At 46.3% G+C, this 23,319-nt stretch overlaps 1 long non-coding RNA gene across 3 annotated transcripts in view; it reads right to left on the minus strand.

Moving 5' to 3' along the window:
* Positions 1-215: 215 nt before the first annotated feature.
* LOC137621107 (uncharacterized) overlaps positions 216-23,319 on the minus strand; it is a 31,492-nt gene continuing 8,388 nt past the window's right edge. For 2 of the 3 annotated variants that reach the window (XR_011040124.1, XR_011040123.1), the window contains exon 3: positions 216-605. This is a non-coding gene — a long non-coding RNA (uncharacterized lncRNA). Of the gene's footprint in view, positions 606-9,660; positions 9,719-23,319 lie in introns of all 3 variants that reach the window. The other variant, XR_011040125.1, reaches the window with a different exon arrangement.

The raw sequence follows: 23,319 nt of genomic DNA on the forward strand, positions 1-23,319 counted from the left end.
ACAGTACAGTAGGAGTGTCGACAGCATTGTCTCTTTAATGACTCTCTCCTTATTCTTGCCACTATTTCCCCTTGCAGCGAAAGCGCTATTGGGGGTGTAGATAGCCATGTGTCAAGAATACGTCCTCTGATATTACGCGATATCCCTTTTAAAATTTTAAGGGATATTCGCTCCAGGAGTTAGAATTCTGGATAGCTTTGGTAAATTCTCTGGGATATATCACTGTAGTCAAATATACCTAGGAAGCTACTAATGAAGGAACTTCCATCACGACAACATGGCCTGAGCCCAAAAATTAGCGTGTATATTCATCACTCTGCTTAACTGCATGATTGCATTTATTTCAAATGATACTTGATTTAATTACACTTTGGTTATGTTGAAGTGTTTCATATGTAACTTTTCACATTGCAGCACTGCACCTATGGATTATAAACAAAACTAATTATTACATTGTAATTTTTTTCTGCTGGGTTGCATTTACTTTACTCTCCTATCACTAGGAGAGGTAGGCGATACGTGGGAGCGTAGATTAGGTTGTTATACACTCTCATACTGGTATGTTCACGTACTGTTAGGCTGGGCTGTTTTACTCTGCACATATTCTGAAAATAACCATAAATTAACTGTACAAGATTTGAAAATTATTTAGATTTATATAGTGCAAATTTGAAAATTAGGAATACTTATATAGTAGCAAAATAACAGTATTTTGAATAGCTATTGTAATGGAACATTAATTAGAAATTATAATAAATTATGAATTAGTAGAATTTTTTTTTAAAATGTATTACCCTATTCTGAAGTACACAGTATTTATTGTATTACATATATTTTAAAAATTGATGTTTTCTGCATGCTAGTACTTCTGACAAATAATATTATGCTGCCACCTGAATAAAAAATAGAATCTATGCTGCTACCTGAATAAAATAAAAATAAAAATACTTTCTGCCTTTTCATTACTTAGTGTTCTTTCAAGTAACTTGTAAATTTTGACGAAGGAAATATCTATTTCTGGGCTTGAGACCTGTGCCGGCCAGTGAAATGCTCCTATAGCACCATTTCTAAGAAATATAACTGTTAAAATATTACCAGAGAAAAAAATGTATAGGAATGCTAGGTTGAACTAGCTCGCTCACCTATTGGTGTCGGTATAATCTAGGGCGTAACAGACCAGAGGTCTCGTACCATTTAGATATCTCGTCTTCAAAATCCCTCAATAGTGAGGTGCGGTTCAACCTCCCCTGCCGCGCAGACTAGTACTACTAACTCTACCCACACTTGCCCAGCACTCCTTATAGCACCCCTAAGTTTGGGGTCTGATCAGGGGGGGACAACTAGGGTGGGTTCACTGGGCGGCACAGGTCTCTCGCCCAGAAATAGATTTTTCCTTCGTCAAAATCCCTTTTCTGGGCTCAACCTGTGCCGGCCAGTGAAATGGTACCAGAGAAACGAACCCAAACTTCAGTAAATATAAGGGAACGAATTAAAATCAACATAACATAAGTGGTTTAAATAAAGAGTTGCAGTAGTAGACGATAGTCTTTTATAACATCAAAAACTGACAGGGTATAATATCCCAGGAAGGGATGACAAAATGTAAAAAATATAACTTGAAAACAAAATATGATCTGAGGTCAGAATATCTTAGATAAAACCATATAAAACTGGACATAAAAGAAATATAATTCGCAGGACAAAATGTAAATATGACAATTAATAATTGAGATAAACAATATCCAAGACATGGGGGACACCCATGGGTGACACAACAAACTGAACTCAGGGAGGAACTGTAAGTGAGGCAGGTAAGAGGAAGAAGATGGCAAGACATAGTACATTCAGGAATTAATTTGTTCGGGGGATACCACGCTCCCTGCGGCTACGGTAGCGAGCTGAAGGGCCTCTAGATGTTTAAGATAGTACCGCCTGAACACTGACGGGGATTTCCATCCGGTATATTTAGTAAGATCTGCAAAGTTCATGTGATGGAAAAAATTTATTGAGGTTGCTACCGCCCGTATGTCATGGACGTGAGGGAAAGACTCGGGATTAGCCGGTTTGATAAAATACAAAATCTGTTGTCTGATTCCTTTTAAAGTTATAGTCCCTCCCTGTTCACTGACGAACAAGGGTCCTGAGGCCTTATAGGAAGTCCTTGATAGAAAGGACTTTAGAGTGGTAACAGGACACAGGGAAGGATCCTGAGGGAGCAGGATAATTTTCCAGGAGGACCATCTGTTATGAGGGTCTTCATTTTTGGCCAAGAAGACTTTGTCTGGGGGAGAGGAGGACTTCTCCTGATGGAAGGAACTCGATGTGGCCTGGATCTCTTGACAAGGCCGCTAATTCTGAAATTCTAGCACCAGATGCTAAACTCATAAGGAATAGAGTTTTTCTGAGTAGAGGTATATACTCACATGAGTCGTTGATGGTTTCTGATGCCAGTTTGAGGACATCATTGAGAAACCAGGAAACCGAGTTAGGACGAATGGATGGTTTCAGTCTGGCACAAGCTCTTGGAATTGAAGCTAGCCATGAGTCTGTTAGATCTATATTAAACCCGACCAGGAAAATTTTCTTCAAGGCAGACTTAATGGTAGTGATAGTGTTAGCTGCCAAACCTGACTCAAACAAGGTCCTGAAAAAGGTAACTGTTAGGTTTAATGTTATAAAGACAACATTAGAATCCTTCAAAAACTTTGCTAGTTTTTTGACCGCTGAGTCATATTGACGAAGAGTGGAGTCTCTTTTATCTGATTCTAAGAATAAAGTATTCTGGGGATCTATGTTAGCCCCTTTGTGGGCCGCAAACTTTATGAAGCCCATAAAGTTAGGGCGTTCCGAATGTTTGAGGAAGCGAACACAGTGCGCGTTTGTACTATTTGGGTCAAAGCCGGGTTGGGAATCTGGCAAGGGCGGAGACTCAGCTCCAGTAAAAGAGGAAACCAATTGCTCTTGGGCCAATTGGGGCCCACCAGGGCTACTTGACCTTTGAAGGTTCAAAGTTTGTCCAGCACCTTCATCAATAGGTTCACCGGTGGGAAAAGATAAATCCTTTCCCAGGTGTTCCAGTTCAGAGACATGGCATCTGTGGCGTAAGCCCGAGGGTCCAGGTTGGGGGCCACATAACATTTCAGTTTGTGGTTGGACTCCGTCGCGAAGAGATCTACCTGGAGGTCCGGTACCCGGGAGAGGATCCACTGAAACGATTTTCGGCCTAGTGACCATTCTGATTCCAACAGGGTCGCCCTTGAGAGTGCGTCTGCCACAACGTTCCGAACTCCAGCCAGATGGACAGCTGATAGGTGCCATTGGTTCGAGGCTGCTAGGGAAAAGAGTGCTACCATCACATGGTTGATGGTGCCTGACTTGGATCCCCCTCTGTTTAGGCAACGAACTATAACTTCGTTGTCGAGAACTAGTCACAGGTGTTGCTTCTTGGCCGGGGAAAGACGTTTTAGAGTTAGTAAGACCGCCATGGCTTCTAGGACGTTTATGTGGAACTGTTGGAACATTGTGGACCAAAGGCCCTGAACCTTCCTGTGTTGGGAATAACCTCCCCAACCTGATAGGGAGGCATCCGCGTGGATGACTATCTTTGGAGGAGGGTACCGTAGCGGGACCGATTTCGACAGGCTCTTGGCGGTTGTCTATGGGAGAAGCCTCTTCCGAAGAATGGGAGTAAGACTGGTCTTCTTGTCTCGAAATTTGTTGTTCGCTCTGGAGCGCCAAACCCGGTTCAAAGGTAGTAGGTTGGCCTGGGCACCAGCCACCCGTTGAGATACTACCGCTAGAGAGTTATGGGGTCTTTTGACTGGCCAGACAGTACTACATTGGATCCTCCTCTCTGGTTACGGTTCATTTTCCCTTTGCCTACATAAACACTGAATAGTCTGGCATATTCTTTACATATTCTCCTCTATCCTCATACACCTGACAACACAGATTACCAAACAATTCTTCATCACCCAAGGGGTTATTGCACTGTAATTGCTCAGTGCCACTTTCCTCTTGGTAAGGGTAGAAGAGACTCTTTAGCTATGGTAAGCAGCTCTTCTAGGAGAAGGACACTCCAAAATCAAACCACTGTTCTCTAGTCTTGGGTAGTGCCATAGCCTCTGTACCATGGCCTTTCACTGTCTTGGGTTAGAGTTCTCTTGCTTGAGGGTACACTCGAGCACACTCTCCTATCTTATTTCTCTTCCTTTTGTTTCGTTAAAGTTTTTTATAGTTTATACAGGAGATATTTATTGTTGTTACTCTTCTTAGAATATTTTATTTTCCTTTTTTCCTTTCCTCACTGAGCTATTTTCCCTGTTGGAGCCCCAGGGCTTATAGCATACTGCTTTTCCAACTAGGGTTGTAGCTTAGTAAGTAATAATAATAATAATAATAATAATAATATGTCCTTCAGTTTCGCTTTCAGAAGGTCTGTCACTAAAGCGAATTGTAGGGATCCTAGGATCATTTCTTGATTCCTTCTGGATGTTATCTTTTCCCCGAGAAAGCGTTTGGTATTCTTCGCAATCTCTATTCTCTTGGACCTGGGGAGACATAGGGTGTGAGAGCGTAGGTCCCATTATAATCCCAGCCACTGAAACTTGGTCTTCGGTGTTAGGCGGGACTTTTTGAAATTTATTTTGGATCCCAGAGACTGAAGATACTGGATCACTTTGTTTGTCGCTTTGAGACAATCCTCGACGTTGTCTGACCAGATTAGCCAATCGTCCAGATATGCGACGACTTGGACCCCTTGGGTTCGAAGTTCTTGAATGACTGATTCCGCCAGTTTCGTGAAGATTCTGGGCGCGATGTTGAGCCCGAAAGGCAACACTTTGAACGTGTAAGCCTTGTTGCTTAGTCTGAATCCTAGGAATGGGCGGAAATGTCTCGCTATTGGAACATGATAGTAAGCATCGGTAAGATCGATGGAGGTGGTGACGGCCCCACGGGGAAGTAAGGTCCGTACTTGCGAGACGGTAAGCATGTGAAACTTGTCACATTGAATGAACAAGTTTAGCCGGGCAAGATCGAGGATGACTCTCCGGCTGCCAGAGTCTTTTTTCGGGACGCTGAATAAGCGACCTTAAAACTTCAGATGTTTTGTTTCTTTGATCGCGTTCTTGCGCAATAGATCCTGGGTAAACAGGGTCAGATCCGGTGGCAGGAGTTGATGGAATTTGTTCGGTGGAGGAGGCCCTTCTATCCAACTCCACCCCAGGCCCTTGGAAATTATGCTGAAGGCCCAAGGACTGAACCTCCAGAGACCCCTGAATACATAAAGCCTCCCTCCTACCTGAAGAATCTCAGTAGGTGGAGGGTTTTCCGCCACGGCCTCCGCGTGATCCCTTTCCACGGGAGAAATATCTCCCCTTGCCTCTGTTCTGAAAGGACCCTCGTGAACCAAGGCCCCTGCCCCGCTGGTATCCTTGAGAGGAACCCCGGGACTCATAGGCAGGGTTATAAGCCGGTGAGGTGAACGAACTCGAAGCCACTTGGATTTTAGGGAAGAGAACATATTCCTCTTGGGGCTGAGGCTTGGAGGTGGAAGGTTGGATGGTCTGAGCAACCGGGACCGGCTGGACTACCTGGAGAGGCTGGCGGAAGTGGGCAGAGTTATAAGGACGTAGCCTTTTCCTGCCCCGGGATTGAACGTTCGACTGTTCGAACTTCCGTTTGGGAGTGAGACCCCAACGGACTTTGAGGCTCTGGTTCACCTTGGCAGCTTCGCTTAACACCGAGTTGACCATGTCCTCCGGGAACAGGTCCGGGCCCCAAGCGGAGGCTTTAATGAGTTTATTTGGCTCATGGCGGATAGTAGCCTCTGATAGAACATGTCTACGGCAACGTCTTCTGGCTACCAAGAAGTCACAGCAATCCGATAATGAGGATTGTAAGGTGGCCTTTGTCATGACCTTAAAAGCATGTTCCCCATCATAGTCGAGGGAAAACATCTCCGCCACCATCGAGACGTTTAGACTCCTGCTAAACTTAGACCGGGACTCGAACTCGAGTCGAATTAAGGTTTCAGGAAGTCTTGGAAGTCGTTCGCTAAATCGCGTCGACGCACAATCAGCAGATGACTTACCAGAGGTAAATGTTGACTGAATGTTAAGCCAACATTCGTTACCTGATGGGAGCAGAAGAGATGTAGGGTCTGTCTCCCGAAGCTGGGGCAAAGGTTTGTCTTCGGCCACTGCCTGAAGAGTTAAGTCCACCATCTTGGTGACGCCAGGAGTAGGGGTCTGCTCGTCCACAAGAAACATAGTGTATGTGCTCTTGTGGGGAGTCAGCATGGTGTTTGTGCAACCCCACTCGTTCAGGGTTCTAACCCAAACAGATTGAGCCTGTTCTTTTGGGAAGGTAACGGTCTCCTTAGGGACCTTATCTAGCCGAGGTCCCTAAAACTTAACTGGTTTGGTGATTTGGAAGACCTGCGAGTCTTTGATAGGGGCTGGCGGGTAGCTTTAACTTTAGGGACAACAGGACGTGGGCTGGCATCAGCCACGTGCTTCCTTGAAAACCCCTAAAAGGAAGAGACACAGGGTCTCTTTGGCCTGTCACTCCGGGCGAACCCGCCAACCCAGATCTAAAGAGTCGGCAAGGTAGAAGTCATGGAAGACTGCGAGCTCCGAAAGAGGGTATATTGTTACTAATGAACAAGGTAACACCGTTGGGAATGTAAAATAAATAGATCGCGAATAAATGTTTAAACCGATCAATCACAAAGGGAATAAAATGAAAATCCCAAAAGATTATATCCAAAGTGAAAATTATAGATAGTAACGACAGGGGCACCTACAGTGTGTCCCATAGTAAGGTAGTAACCCAAAAATGTGTCCCATAGTAAGGTAGTAACCCAAAAAGATCCGGGTGCTCCGAATTCTTAAAATAGACCGGTATGAAACTGGGATCAAAGGCTATGAACAAAATTTCGGACCGGTATAGTAACCGGGGAAAAAATTTTTCATAAATTAACTGACATTATTAAAATAATTCCGTAAAAGGTGAAGATCATCAATGAAATAATATTGTCATAGCGAGAAATATGCTATCCCGTTGCTACTTGGGAAATATAGAATGAAATAAAGATACATGAGTATCCCATAATAGGTTAGTAACCTAAAAAGATCCGGGTGTTACGGATTCTTAAAATAGACAGATATGAAACCGGGGCAAAAGACTATGAACAAACTCTAGGACGGGGAAAAACTTATAAATAAACTGACATTGTTAAAACAATTCCGTAATAAGTTAAGGTTATCAATGAAATAGTATTGTCATAGCTTGAAATACACTATCCCGTCGCTACTTGGGAAGTATAGAATAAAATACAGATACATGAGTATCCCATAATAGGTTAATAACCTAAAAAGATCCGGGTGTTCCGGATTCTTAAAATAGACCGATATGAAATCAGGACAAAAGGCTATGAACAAAATTCGGACCAGTATAGTAACCGGGGAAAAAATTATCAAAAATTAACTGACATTGTTGAAACAATTCCGTAATAAGTTAAGGTTATCAATGAAATAATATTGTCATAGCGAGGAATATACCATCCCGTCATTACCAGAGGTATAAAAAGGATGTATAAATAAGGGATTAAATAGTAGAAAATAAGTCCCGGACTGGGAACAGAAATACTTAAAGTAAACTTAAAGTTACATCCTTAATACATATAATAAAAAACTCCTATTATTATGATCCAATACATTAACATCCGTGAAAATATAGGGTTCCCGTAGGGAAAGTAGGAATCATAAACTGTGTCAGTGTCATCAGATCCGGCAGTATTGTAAGCCCGGAGGTCCCAATGTCTGATGACGGGAGGGTACAGTGGGAGAATGTACCGGAACGAAGGTAATGATTCGTGTAGAATGCTATGATTGTAGGTTAATAATATGTCCTACTACGAACGATAATGGCAGGAGGTACCGTATGATGGGGACACTCCTAACCTATAGATAAGGTCTCATTCCTAATTCCATTAAGCTAAAAGCAAAAGCCATACTAAGAAGGCGTAAAGTAGACTGCCAGATTACATGGATAGGGCACGTGATATAGTCCTCGGCTGTCCCGACCCTCCCCCTCCCCCGACTGATGGCCAATCGAGACGACGGGAGGGGGGGGGGACGAGAACCGCCTGGGATGAATGAGACTATGTAGCACCCCGTGAGATAATCTCGGTCCTCAGGACGTCGAAATGTTGAGGGAAGACTGAGGAACAAGCATGCTTGGCCCGTATGTCATAGCCAACAACCATCGAGTGAGAGGAGAGACGTGCTCTAGGCGCGCGGGGTGGGGGGGGGGTATTGGGGGTGTTTGTACAGGGGAATCACGTGGACAGGTGGTGATAGGCAGGGCTACCAACTGGAGATCCCCTCAATACAACATGGAAAATCCCAAAAATATGATCATAATGGAGTTTGTCAATAAAAACAATATGAACTGTTAAAAATACTTAAAAGTAAATAATGAAAAAAGCGTAATCACGTAAAAATGGCTAGGCATGCTAAGTTGATAAGGCAAGAGAGGGACTCAAGGGAGGAGGCATGACGTCATCTCGGAAGATTGAAAACAGGGGTACCAACCTTACTACTGAAGTGGGTAGATACCGAACAGTAACACAAATAAAGAACTACGCGAGAGTCCTACTCGAACCAAAACGTAAAACTATGTGGAGCGAAAATAAAACTAATAGTCAATATAACATCAAAGTGAAATGCTCCTAGAAAAAACAGCAAAACAGTTCCCGCAGGAAAGCTATCCACTATATGCACGAAGGCAGGCATGCCAACATAACTGAGCCTTAATGATACGCTAACACTGATTCCATAGTATAATAATGATAATGATACGCTAAAGTTACAAGAATATAATCGGTGTACAGTAAAGGTAAAATCTCCCAAAAAGTTCGAATGAATAACAATAATAAAAAGACCAACGAATGAACTAGCGAGAAAAGGCAGGACCGTGGAACCATGAACGGTTAGAAGGAACGCTAACACTATAAAACACTTCTGAATTAATAAAACAACGGTTACACTGCCCATTCACGCTTAAAACTCATGGATAAAGTACTTAACTTCGATGGAGTAACTTGAGATTACGCCATCGATGCGTAGAGAGGAGAAAATAATGCAAAAAAAAAAAAAAACACCGAGAAAAACAAAACTAACTAAACTGTATCAGGTGCTAAAAGGGAGTGATGGGCAAGTGTGGGTAAAGTTAGTAGTACTAGTCTGCGCGGCAGGGGAGGTTGAACCGCACCTCACTATTGAGGGATTTTGAAGAGGAGATATCTAAATGGTACGAGACCTCTGGTCTGTTACGCCCTAGATTATACCGACACCAATAGGTGAGCGAGCTAGTTCAACCTAGCATTCCTATACATTTTTATCTCTGGTAATATTTTAGCAGTTATATTCCTTAGAAATGGTGCTATAGGAGCATTTCACTGGCCGGCACAGGTTGAGCCCAGAAAATAATATATACTGTAGTTAGTTTGAGCAAACTGTACACCTGATCTTGCATAAATTATTCAAGCATCAACGCAACTACTGAAAATAGTCTAGGATTAAATCAAGATGTTTACACATTATATATACTTCCTTTTAACCAAATTTGTTACAAGTTTCATGTTGGCCTTACCTTCTGCTCATTATAATTGTTACCCAAGATGGAACCTTTTAGTAACTCACTATCTTGCCTGTAAGTAAATAGCTTGACAGTTAAACAACACTGGAAGTTGGCCGAAATAATTGAACCTGCATTGTTCAGACGATGTCTGCCAGCTGTAGCACAGATGATGTATTTCGTATTTTCATAAAATATACGGGGGAAAAAAAAAAAAAAAACTTAGGGAGTGGGTCATGATTTTTAGTTTTAACAAGGCTATCTTCCACAAAGATAAGGTTCTGGAAAAGGGAAGTTAAAAAAAAAAAAAAAAAATTCCACAATATGCCAAACTAAATATATAAAGTATCAAGAGCCTTGTTAAGTAAAATAAAAACTGATCTGGTATTAACATTCTGGGAAGATCTGAGAGCAATTAAAATATAATAAAAAATCTTAATGGATCAGGCATAAGCTATTTTGTTAACAGATTTACATTCGTCTATTTTAGAAATTTTTAATGACCTAAATTTCTTTTTCTCTCCACCAATCGAGATGAGAACTGGCCAAGGTAATCCAGCTCAAAAGAACTACTGTATATTCAACATGGACACTCTATGAAAATAGACTAAAGTCAACTTGTTTAACAGAATAGCACTTGCAACAAGTTTGCACTAAAGAAATTCCACATATTCAACTACCAGATCAGGAAACTCATTCCACAATCTATCACAGCTGGAACAACTTCTTGAATACTGTGTATCATTGAGCCTTATGATGGAGAAGGTATGCCTTTTAGAATTAACTGCTAACCTAGTGTTAGCTATGAGATAATAGTTAAGGAAGATGTGAATGCAAAGATTGGTCAGAATTATAAAAAATCTTATGCATCATGCAAAAAAAAAAAAAAAAAAAAAAAAAACTGCAAGAGATTAATCTCCAGATCAGGAGTAGTAAGGAATTTAGTGTTTTGTAAAGAAGACTAAAGCCAGACAAGAGAACAATACTGTACTCTAAACATGAGTTAGCTGGCTGAAAGAAAAAAAAAATTCTCGGGATAGACTGATCACTGAAAATCTTTACAGAAAATTCTCAATAAGCCAATTTTCTGTGCAATGAAAGAAGAAACATGAAACATTCGGAGATGATTTGTATTTTTCCTAACCATACAAACCTTAGCTATTTACATGGGGTACAGTATTACTTTCGGCGTAGCTGAAATGACGAGCCATTAGATTTTTAACGAGGGTTAACTACCCTCTCGCTTAGAGGTAGGACTTCACGGGGGACAGGGCTGGCGGCCAAATATGTGTAAATAGCTAAGGTTTGTATGGTTAGGAAAAATACAAATTATCTCCGAATTTGTCATTTGTTCCATAACCGAAATACAAACCACGCTATTTACATGGGGTGACTTAACCCTTAGGTAGGGTGGAAAGTCCCAGCCTTACTGGCTTTGGCTTTCGCCCGGGAATTCAGAATCTGAGTGAGCAGCACTCGAGAAAAGTTCTGAATCTGAGTGAGCAGCACTCAAGAAAAGGAGTCCCTGCACCTCCCAAATTCCTTGCTCCGCAAGGAACGTGCGGCTTACATAAGCTTGTGTGTGAAGGAATGAAGTGTGACTCGTCTTAGGAAGTTGACCTGAAGTCCTTTAGATGGAATTCTAGGTTAGGACGTTCCCAATACCACCTCGTCAGGGTATGGGGGACGCGACAGTATTACATTAATATTAGGAACACAAGGAAGCATGGTTTACCTGCAGTGGTTTGAGGTCAGCTATGCAGAGAACCCAGGATGCTGCTTTCCCCAAGAGAGGGGAGGATGAAGAAAAGAGTAAGGGCCAGACATACCTTTTCATTCATGCAGTCTAAAACCGGGTAACAATGCCCTCAACCTTCTGCTACCTGTCCATTAAGGAGCCTGAGGTTAGACCAGCTGTTGTGCAGCCACCACAGGGCCGATAAAGTATCGAGGCTCCTGTGGGTCACATCCTGCAGGTAGTGGGCTGTAAAGAATGTTTGACACTTCCAGACCCCAGCTTGTAGCACCTGCGTCACAGAGAAGTTTCTCTTGAATGCCAGGGACGTTGCGATGCCTCTGACAACGTAAGCTCTAGGGCGACGTGACGGAGGAGGGTCTGGATTCAGGGCATGATGGATGACCCTTCGAATCCAAGCTGAGATGGTATTCTTGGTGACCCTCCTCTTCGTCCTTCCTGTGCTCACAAACAGGGCTTGCACGCGAGGACGAACTGCAGCTATTCTTTTAAGATAACGCCTCAGACTCCTTACTGGGCATAGTAGGAGATGGTCCGAGTCATCTGTTACAGAACGAAAACTCGAAATCCTGAAGGAGTCGAACCATGTTTCCGGAACTCCAGGATTTTGAGTCTTGGCAACAAACTCAGGGACGAACCTGAACGTTCCTCCCCCCACCCCCTTAAATGGGCGACGTCGTACGAGAGACCATGAAGTTCACTGACACACTTGACTGAAGCCAGAGCAAGCAGGAACACAGTCTTCCAAGTCAGGTGACGATCAGAAGCCTGGCGTAATGGTTCGAATGGAGGTCTCTTAAGAGCCCTGAGAACCCGAACCACGTTCCATGGAGGAGGTCTCACTTCCGACTGAGGGCAGGTAAGTTCGTAGCTTCGTATGAGCAAAGAAAGTTCCAGCGAGGAGGAAATATCTATTCCTTTCAGCCTGAAGGCCAGGCTTAAGGCTGATTGATAGCCTTTCACCGCCGAGACCGAAAGGCGCATTTCCTCCCGCAAATATACAAGAAACTCCGCTATTGCTGGAATAGTGGCATCGAGGGGAGAGATGCCCCTCCCACGACACCAACCACAGAAGACTCTCCACTTCACCTGGTAGACCCCCGCAGATGACTTTCGCAGGTGTCGAGACATCCTCTCCGCAACTTGTTGCGAAAACCTCTCTCTGTGAGGAGATGCTGCATAGTCTCCAGGCGTGAAGCCGAAGCGATGCTATGGCTTTGTGGAAGATGTTGCAGTGTGGTTGCCCGAGTAGCTCATGTCGTGGGGGGAGTTCTCTCGGGAGTTCCGTCAGGAGCTGCAGAAGGTCCGGGAACCACTCTGCATGATGCCATAGCGGAGCTATCAAGGTCATAGACAGGTTGACCGATAGTCTGGTCTTGTTGAGCACCCTTCTCATCAGACAGAACGGTGGGAAGGCGTAGATGTCGATGTTGTCCCACCGTTGTTGGAAGGCATCTTGCCAGAGTGCCTTGGGGTCAAGGACTGGGGAGCAGTACAGCAGCAGCTTGAAGTTCAAGGCTGTCGCGAACAAGTCAACTGTCGGGGAACCCCACAAAGTCAGGACTTTGTTAGCTACTAGAGGATCCAAAGACCACTCGGTACTCACTATCTGCGAAGCCCTGCTCAGACTGTCGGCGAGCACATTCCTTTTACCCGGAATGAAGCGAGCTGATAGTTGTATCGAGTGGACTTTGGCCCATCTCAGAATCTCTACTGGAAGATGGGATAGCTGTTGTGAAAAGGTACCTCCCTGCTTGTTGATATAAGCCACTACTGTGGTGTTGTCGCTCATCACCACCACAGAGTGACCCGCCAGGGTCTGTTGGAACTGTTAAAGGGCCAGATATACAGCCTTCATTTCTAGCAGATTGATGTGGAGGTACTTTTCTGATTCTGACCATAAGCCTGAGATCCTGTGGTTCAGAACGTGGGCCCCCCACCATTCTTTTGACGCGTCCGAGAACAGCATCAAATCCGGGGGGGAGGACGAGAAGATCCACTCTCTTTTGAAGGTTTCCGTCGGTCAACCACCACTGCAGGTCCATCCATTCCGCAGGCCCCATAGGGACCAGAATGTCCAGGGAATCGTAGCCTTGATTCCACCGGGACTTGAGCCACCATTGCAGGGATCTCATCCTGAGACGGCCGTTTGGAACTAGACGGGCCAGGGAGGACAGGTGACCTAGGAGACGTAACCAAGACTGGGCTGGAAGCTCTTCTCGTCTGAGGAAAGGCTCTGCGACCCTCCTCAGCCTTGCTATCCTGTCGTCTGATGGAAAGGCTTTGTGGAGATTGGTGTCCAATATCATGCCTAGATATACCAGTCGTTGAGATGGAAGCAGAGCAGACTTCTCGAGATTTACCATGATCCCTAGATCTTGGCAAAGTCCCAGACGCTTGTCTCGGTGTCGAAGAAGGGTCGACTCCGAGTCTGTCAGGATCAGCCAGTCGTCCAGATAGCGAAGGAGACGGATGCCGATCCTGTGTGCCCATGAAGATATCAGGGTGAACACCTGCGGTGCTGTGGAGAGACCGAAACACAGCACCTTGATCTGGTAGATCTTGTTGTCTAGGCTGAATCTCAAGTACTTCCTGGAAGACGGATGGATTGGGATCTGGAAGTACGCGTCCTTTAGATCCAGTGTGCACATGAAGTCTCGTGGTCTCACTGCAAGTTTGACCGTCTCTGCTGTCTCCATGCTAAACGAAGTTTGTTTGACAAACTTGTTCAGGGCTGAGAGGTCGATGACGGGTCTTCAGCCTCCAGACACCTTCTTCACAAGAAAGAGTCAACTGAAGAAGCCTGAGGAGCCGTCGATGACCTCTTGGAGAGCATCCTTCTTGAGCATGGTCTCGACTTCTGGCATAGGAGCTCAACGACACTGGATTCGCTGTCAAGGGAGGTAGAGATGTTATGAACGGGATGAGATATCCTGGCAGATCACGGAGATCGTCCAGGAATCGGCCCCGAGTTGCTGCCACCTGAACGCGCAACTTTGCAGGCATCCCCCCACTGGTGGACATGCAGGGGAATTGCCAAATCTAGCCTTTGCAGCCTCGGCCGCTATCTCTAGGATTCTTGCCTCCCCTGGAGGACTTTCCGCCCTTCCTGTCCTTGGCAGGAAAGGGCTGCTGTTTGGACACCTTTGCCTTTGCTGCCGGAGCCGGTTTCGATGTCCTAGACTGACGAGGCTGTTGTTGTTGAGGTGCTGGAGGCTTGTAGGGTCTGGATGTAAGAGCCCTTTGGAGGAGAGAATCGTGATTCGATTTCCTCCACCTCTCAGCTGTCCGTTCCACATCCTTGGGCTCAAACAGGCTCTTTCCAAGGATGGAAGTGTGTCTGAGCTTGCAGACATCCACGACTGAGACCTTCGCATGGAACCTCTCGGTCACCGCATCACGACGCTTCAAGATCGAGTTTGCCCACAAGTTCAAAACTTGGTGAGCTAGAACCTCAATGGTGCACGTGCCCGAGAGGAGAAGTCTCCATGGCCTTCCTGGTGCTCTCCTTGGACAAGTCCTCGGATTGCAACAGGATGCCCAGAGACCCCAGCCAGACATCCAGCCACGAAGTGGCCAGCATGGCACACTTTGGGACTTTCTCCTGGCTCAGGATCTCTGTAGTCGAGAATGTCACCTGCCGGGCGGAGAGTTGAGAAATTCCCCTGGAAAGCTCTTCCACAGAATGGTGGAGAGGAAGAGCTAAACAAGATTCCCCCATGATCTCAAAGTACCTCCTCTGTTGTACATGAGGAGGTGGGAGGAGTTTGTTAGCGGCAGAGGAACGGCTGGAGGAGGCGAGTTCGGAGAGCTGGCTCTCAACCTTGTCTCTGGCGCTTTTCACCCCCGGGGACCAGGGCAGAGCCGCACTGGCCTTCGGAGGTTTCTGAGTGCCGTAGACTTGGTCCAGAACCGTATCCTTGCCTTCGCGAGGGCTGGTCTCCAGGTCCTCGAACCTGTTGAGTTGCCTCATCAGATTCAGGACCTGCCAAAAGGCATGCTCCGGCTCATGCAGCTCTCCTCCTTGTGGACTGGCAGCAATGTCTCCTGTCCCCAGCTGCTCTACTTGGGGGGACACGTGGACGTTCTCCTGGGGTCTTGCTGGCTCTGGTCGAATCCGGGATGAAGACATAGGGACGGTCTTCGAGTCCTTGGGCTCCCTCCTAAGAGCCATACAGGACTCCAGTAAAGAAGTCTGAGGGCTCCTCTCTGCTCCCACACGAGACGATTCTCCTACTCGAGGTGGGGTTCCTCCCATTGGTGCCGTGGGAGAATGTCTCACCTCGCTGGACTCTCCTGAGGACGGAAAGGCTTCGTCCACAGAAGGAGAAAACGTTTGAGAGGGGGAAGGGGCCTTCCTGACGGACTTCTTGGGAGCCAGTTTAACCCTAGGAGAAGTCATCACGTAGTCTTCTCCTCTCCTTCTCTTCAGTGGAGACGAGGCTGCCGTTGGTTTGAGGCCTAGATCAGCGAGGGCCGGCTTAACAGCCTGGACAACCGCTTTGATCAGAGACCCAAACCAAGGCTGACGAACGCAGTGTCAGCGACTCCAGCTGGAGGGAAGGGGATCGGGCGATCCTTAGGAGTAGACACCACAGGGCCTGCCTGAAAAGAAGAAGAGTGTTGCCTAGACCTCGCTGAAGATTCTTCCTCCTCCTGCAAGTGCATTGCTCTGCGCTTACGGGGTGGAGATAGTGACGACGATGATCTGGAAGTACGAGCTCCAGAGGACTCGCAAGGTTGCCCGTGCTGCGAAACCCGGCGGGAATCGCGGTCGGGATCGCGGTCGGGATCGCGCTGGCGCTCGCACGATGGTTGAATCGCGGGCGAGCGAACGTGGGCGCGTGTAGATCAAAGCATGGGCAAGGGTGCGCGGACGAGAGGGCGCGTGGGCAAGCAGGTGCCAGTGGTTGTAAGGGTGAGCGCTGGCGGCCGGGAGAACGACGGCGCGCAGGAGAGTGAGGGCGTGTTGGCGATCGAGGGCGCGTTGGCGATCGAGGGCGCGTTGGCGAGCGATGGCGCGTAGGGCGAGAAGGCGACTAACTGCGCACAGGCGAGTTAGCGCGTGGGCGCGTAGGAGACCTTCGGCGATCTGATGTAAGGGCGCGCGGGCACGTTGGAGAACGCTTGCGCGCAGGCAAAAGATCGCGCAGGTGCGCGGGAGATTGCTGGCGCGTAGTGGCGCGGTCAGGAGATATCAGCTGGGACGCAGGACCAGAAGGTGTAGTGGCGTGCAAAAGCGAACACTCGCGGGCTTGCACAGGAGACTTGTCGTGGGCGCACGGGCGCGCAGAGACTTGTACCGTTCTAGAAATGCGCACAGGTGTGCGCGCGCGATGGCGTGCAGGCGAAGGCTGGCGCGTGGGCGAGGTCTGCGGGCGCGCAAGAGATCGACGGCGAGGGGCCAAAGGAATAACCTCCTTGCCTGCGCCCAGATCCGGAGATCATTGGCGCGCAGATGTTCGCTGGCGAGTACGCGATCATGGGCGCTCAGGAGAACGTGGGGGCGCAAGGCGCACAGCAGGAACAGGGTGCGCAGATGTGCGCTGGCGCACAGGAGATCCCTGACGAGCAGGAGAGCGCTGATGCGCAGGCGAGCGCTGGCGCACAGGCGAGCGCTGGCGCACAGGCGAGCGCTGGCGCACAGGCAAGCGCTGGCGCACAGGCAAGCGCTGGCAAGCAGATCTACGGCGAGAAGACATGGCTACAGGAGATCGCTGGCGCGTTGAGTCCGAAGGGTCCACAGCAGGAGAGCACTTGCGCGCTACTTAAAACCTGGCGCTTAAGGGACTTACTCTCATTGAGAGATAAGCCCTTTTGCCCAGAAGGAACCGGTGCCCGTTGGAAAACGGGGTGCGTTGGCGTCCACTGCGCATCTGCGTCCAGGAACGGAGAGGGAAGACTAGCAGGTCTGGCAGGCATGGGAGATCGCGAACGATCAGCTGAGGGCTCTAGCGATGCAGCTGCAATGGTCTGCTCATGTCGAGGAGGATTCTCTGCGGGGGACGTCGAAGGCGATGAACCGAAAAGGCGCCTCCTAACCCCCTTATAAGGGGAAGGAAGGCCTCTACGGCGAAGAGGAGGGCGAGCCTTATGGCGAAGACGACCTCGAGGGGCAGCAACACCATCGTCGGTTGTCCGAAGAGGAGTCTCCGTCAGTGAACTCCCCCAAGGGGGAGAATCACCCGCAGGAGAGACCGTTGGACCCAGCTCCTTCCTGAAAGGATGTTTGGAGGGGGAACTGAACCTTCAGCAACATCCGCAACAACAGCAGGGGTTTGGCCTGACCCGTCGGAAGCCTCTGCTACAACAACGTCGACAAGAGACAGGGGATCAACCTCTGCTATTACCAGCGACTGTTTGACAGCTGCACCCAACTGGATCAGGTCAAACAGGGCTTCCCTGGAGGGTGGCCTTAAGCCCCAAGGAACCCCAAAGCTGCAAAAGATCATTGTTAGCAACAGTCATCAACATCAATATCCTCCCCCAGAGGTGGAGGAGGAGCTGCTGCCTCGCTATGGGAGGCAACTCCCTCTCCCGAACCCCGAGGTTGGTCAACAAAAGAAAGGCCTACGCTACCACTCGACTGCCCCTCCTGAGAGACCGATCGAGTGGGAGCTTCAGAAGAGGTTCAGGCAACGGAAGAAGTCTTTGGAACCTTCCTTCTTCAAGGCAGCCCTTGAAGGAGAAAGGTCACACTTAGACTTCACATGTCGCCGGGAAAACCTCTCCCACTGGGAGGTAGACCACTCCCTACACTCACTACAAGTTTTATCCCTAACACACCGTTGACCTCTGCAGTACGGACACAAAGTGTGAGGGTCCGTCTTGACCGCCGACATGAACGTCCCACAAGGGCGGTCGGGTAGTCCAGGGTACTTCTGCATGATACAGAGAGGCCAACTTCCAAACACACGTGCTGTAAGAAAAAGCAAAAAAATTAAGGCTGTCAAAAATGCGAGGGTGCGACAGACAGGTCTGATCATCACCCGAGCCAAAAGAGAAGTGAATCAGTTCACCGGTGTGCGAGGGGGGAGGGGTAGCTAGCTACCCCTCCCCTACCCCCTCGCTAATTAGCGAGAGGGTAGTTAACCCTCGTTATAAATCTAATGGCTCGTCATTTCAGCTACGTCGAAAGTAATACCCCATGTAAATAGCGTGGTTTGTATTTCGGTTACGGAACAATATCCCAAATAAAATTCCCAAAAGTAAATTTATAATTAAAGAATTATGCCAAGAATTCCAAATTAGTTTTATAGATTGTCAAAGGGAAAAATAGCATTAGTGTATACAGTACCTCTGTTAAAAGAATCAGCAACCATAGGTCTACATTCTGGAGAAGGAATTGATGAAAAGTGTACCATCATTTACATATTCAATGAGTTTGTTTTCTAGACCAGACCCCATATCATTCATATATATTGTAGTATTTAAAGTAATTGGCTGAGAAACAAAATATTACCAAAAATTTCTATGGTGCCCATCAACAACTAATAATTGCAATCTATTCTATAAAATTTCAGTAATGATGGTAACAGGGGATTCCTGTACAGCACTGGAAATTTTAATTAGGGTATCAAATACTCCAAGGCCGTTGCTAAAGCTAAATGCAACCTATGGAAGATTTTGATGTTTTGCCAGCAGACTTTAAAAAACTAGATATTACAGGAGTTATGGAAATTGGGCAGAGAGAGGCAAGAACACCCATAAACCCATTGGGCAGAGGGGCAAGAACACCCACAAACCCCATTTACCAAATGAAGTAGTATTACCAATTCTCCAAAAAGTACAAAAGGAGGCCCCTCTTGCTAACTTGCAAAAAATACAGTAACAGAAAACTTGGGAGCTAATTCCACTGTCAATAAAAATCAAAGGAAAATTTCAAAGGAAAATTAACATTTGGGTTTACACATCTATAAGCATCTAGGTCAAGTAAGAGTTAGTTTTAATTCCACGGGACTAAAGCTAAGCTAGTTAGTTTAGCTTAAGGAAAACTGGAATGAAGAAGATCAAGTTTCTGATTACAGTGAACCCTCGTTTATCGCGGTAGATAGGTTCCAGACCCGACCGCGATAGGTGAAAATCCGCGAAGTAGTGACACCATATTTACGTATTTATTTAACATGTATATTCAGACTTTTAAAACCTTCCCTTGTACGTAGTACTGTTAACAAACTACCCTTTAATGTACAGAACACTTAATGCATGTACTACAGTATCCTAAACTAAAACAGGCACAAATATTAAAGGCGATTTTATATCATGCGTTTTCTAAACACGCCAAAAAGCATGATAAAAAATGGCAACCAATGTTTAATTTACGTTTCTCTGATCATAATGAAGAAACAAACGCATTTAGTGTACACATCTGTGTATAGGTTAGTTTTTGCATCGATTATATTGATTATACAGTATGTTGATTTTGTTATTACCAATGTTTTACTTAATTTTTCTTAGGACTTCCAAATGAAATGTTTTTCTTTATGACGCTGCCTGAAACGACGGCGTCATAAAGTACGCTCAGTAAACAACCACGCTCAGTAAACAAAGAAGGCATTTAACGCGCATGATGAAAGGGATAAATATGTTATTTTTATTAATAAAATAAATTTTTGAATATACTTACCCGGTGATTATATAGGCTGCAGCTCTGCTGCCCGACAGAAAAACTCTACGGTCAAAATACGCCAGCGATCGCTATGCAGGAGGGGGTGTACATCAACAGCGCCATCTGTCGAGCAGGTACTTAGTACTCCATGTAAACAAAGAACCGATTTTCTCCTCGGTCCACTGGGTCTCTATTGGGGAGGAAGGGAGGGTCCTTTAATATATAATCACCGGGTAAGTAAATTCAAAAATTTATTTTATTAATAAAAATAACATTTTTCAATATTAAACTTAGCCGGTGATTATATAAGCTGATTCACACCCAGGGGGGTGGGTAGAGACCAGTATTACATGTTTACATTATAATGAGCTAAGTATTTTGTATTTCATTTTAGCAGTTATTCAAAATAACAAACATAAAATAAATAAGTACCTGGTAAGGAAGTCGACTTGAACAATTACTCTGCCTTTTTAAGTACGTCTTCCTTACTGAGCCTCGCGATCCTCATAGGATGCTGAGCGACTCCTAGGAGCTGAAGTATCAAGGGTTGCAACCCATACTAAAGGACCTCATCAAAACCTCTAATCTAGGCGCTTCTCAAGAAAAGAATTTGACCACCCGCCAAATCAACCAGGATGCGAAAGGCTTCTTAGCCTTCCGGACAACCCAAAAAACAACAATAAAAAACATTTCAAGAGAAAGATTAAAAAGGTTATGGAATTAGGGGAATGTAGTGGTTGAGCCCTCACCCACTACTGCACTCGCTGCTACGAATGGTCCCAGGGTGTAGCAGTTCTCGTAAAGAGACTGGACATCTTTAAGATAAAAAGACGCGAACACTGACTTGCTTCTCCAATAGGTTGCGTCCATTATACTCTGCAGAGATCTATTTTGTTTAAAGGCCACTGAAGTTGCGACAGCTCTAACTTCATGTGTCCTTACCTTCAGCAAAGCATGGTCTTCCTCATTCAGATGGGAATGAGCTTCTCGTATCAACAGTCTGATATAATAGGAAACTGCATTCTTTGACATAGGTAAAGAAGGTTTCTTAATAGCACACCATAAAGCTTCTGACTGTCCTCGTAAAGGTTTAGTTCGTCTTAAATAGAACTTAAGAGCTCTAACAGGGCATAAGACTCTTTCTAGTTCATTTCCAACCAAATTAGAAAGGCTTGGAATATCGAACGATTTCGGCCAAGAACGAGAAGGTAGTTCGTTTTTGGCTAGAAAACCAAGCTGTAAAGAACATGTAGCCGTTTCAGATGAAAATCCGATGTTCCTGCTGAAGGCGTGTATCTCACTGACTCTTTTAGCTGTTGCTAAGCAGACGAGGAAAAGAGTCTTTAAAGTGAGATCTTTAAAGGAGGCTGATTGTAGTGGCTCGAACCTTTCTGACATAAGGAATCTTAGTACCACGTCTAAATTCCAACCTGGTGTGGCCAAACGACGCTCCTTCGAGGTCTCAAAAGACTTAAAGAGGTCCTGTAGATCTTTGTTGTTAGAAAGATCTAAGCCTCTGTGACGGAAGACTGCTGCCAACATGCTTCTGTAACCTTTGATCGTGGGAGCTGAAAGAGATCTTTCCTTCCTCAGGTATAATAGGAAGTCAGCTATTTGGGTTACAGAGGTACTGGTTGAGGATACTGATACCGACTTGCACCAGCTTCGGAAGACTTCCCACTTCGACTGGTAGACTCTAAGAGTGGATGTCCTCCTTGCTCTAGCAATCGCCCTGGCTGCCTCCTTCGAAAAGCCTCTAGCTCTCGAGAGTCTTTCGATAGTCTGAAGGCAGTCAGACGAAGAGCGTGGAGGCTTGGGTGTACCTTCTTTACGTGTGGCTGACGTAGAAGGTCCACTCTTAGAGGAAGAGTTCTGGGAACGTCCACCAGCCATTGAAGTACCTCGGTGAACCATTCTCTCGCGGGCCAGAGGGGAGCAACTAACGTCAACCTTGTCCCTTCGTGAGAGGCGAACTTCTGCAGTACCTTGTTGACAATCTTGAACGGGGGGAATGCATAAAGGTCTAGATGGGACCAATCCAGTAGAAAAGCATCTATATGAACTGCTGCTGGGTCCAGGATTGGCGAGCAATAATTTGGGAGCCTCTTGGTCATCGAGGTTGCAAAGAGATCTATGGTAGGTTGGCCCCATGTGGCCCATAGTCTCTTGCACACATTCTTGTGTAGGGTCCATTCTGTTGGGATGATTTGACCCTTCCGACTGAGGCAGTCCGCCATGACATTCATGTTGCCTTGAATGAACCTCGTTACTAGAGACAGGTTTAGATCTCTTGACCAGGTGAGGAGGTCCCTTGCGATCTCGTACAACGTCATAGAATGGGTCCCTCCTTGCTTGGAAATGTACGCCAAGGCCGTGGTGTTGTCTGAGTTCACCTCCACCACCTTGCCTAGAAGGAGGGACTTGAAGCTTTTCAAGGCCAGATGAACTGCCAGTAGCTCCTTGCAGTTGATATGTAACGCTCTTTGATTCGAGTTCCAAGTTCCCGAGCATTCCCGACCGTCTAATGTCGCACCCCAGCCCGTATCCGATGCGTCCGAGAAGAGAACGTGGTTGGGGGTCTGAACAGCCAGGGGCAGACCCTCTCTGAGGTAGATGTTGTCCTTCCACCAAGTCAGTGATGACTTCATCTTCTCGGAAATGGGGATCGAGACCGCTTCTAGCGTCTTGTCCTTTCTCCAGTGAACAGCTAGGTGAAATTGAAGGGGACGGAGGTGCAGTCTCCCTAACGCAATGAACTGGTCCAGGGATGAAAGCGTCCCTATCAGACTCATCCACTGTCTGACTGAACCTCGGTCCTTCTTTAGCATGTTCTGGATGCATCCTTGGGCTTGACTTGTTCTGGGGGCCGACGGAAAAGCCCGAAAAGCTTGACTGTGAATCTCCATCCCTAAGTACACTATAGTTTGGGATGGGACCAGTTGGGACTTTTCCATATTGACCAGAAGACCCAATTCCTTGGTCAGATCTAGAGTCCACTTTAGATTCTCCAGACAGCGACGACTGGAAGAAGCTCTTAGAAGCCAGTCGTCCAAATAGAGGGAGGCTCTGATGTCCGCTAAATGCAGGAATTTGGCAATATTCCTCATCAGTTTCGTAAAGACAAGAGGCGCCGTGCTTAGGCCAAAGCACAGGGCTTGAAATTAGTAGACAACCTTCCCGTAAACGAACCTTAGAAAAGGTTGGGAATCTGGGTGGATAGGGACGTGAAAGTAAGCGTCCTTAAGGTCTAAAGAGACCATCCAGTCTTCCTTCCTGACCGCTGCTAGAACAGACTTTGTTGTCTCCATGG

The sequence above is a fragment of the Palaemon carinicauda genome, chromosome 27 (assembly GCF_036898095.1).
Source record: "Palaemon carinicauda isolate YSFRI2023 chromosome 27, ASM3689809v2, whole genome shotgun sequence".
NCBI classification, from domain to species: Eukaryota; Metazoa; Arthropoda; class Malacostraca; order Decapoda; family Palaemonidae; genus Palaemon; species Palaemon carinicauda.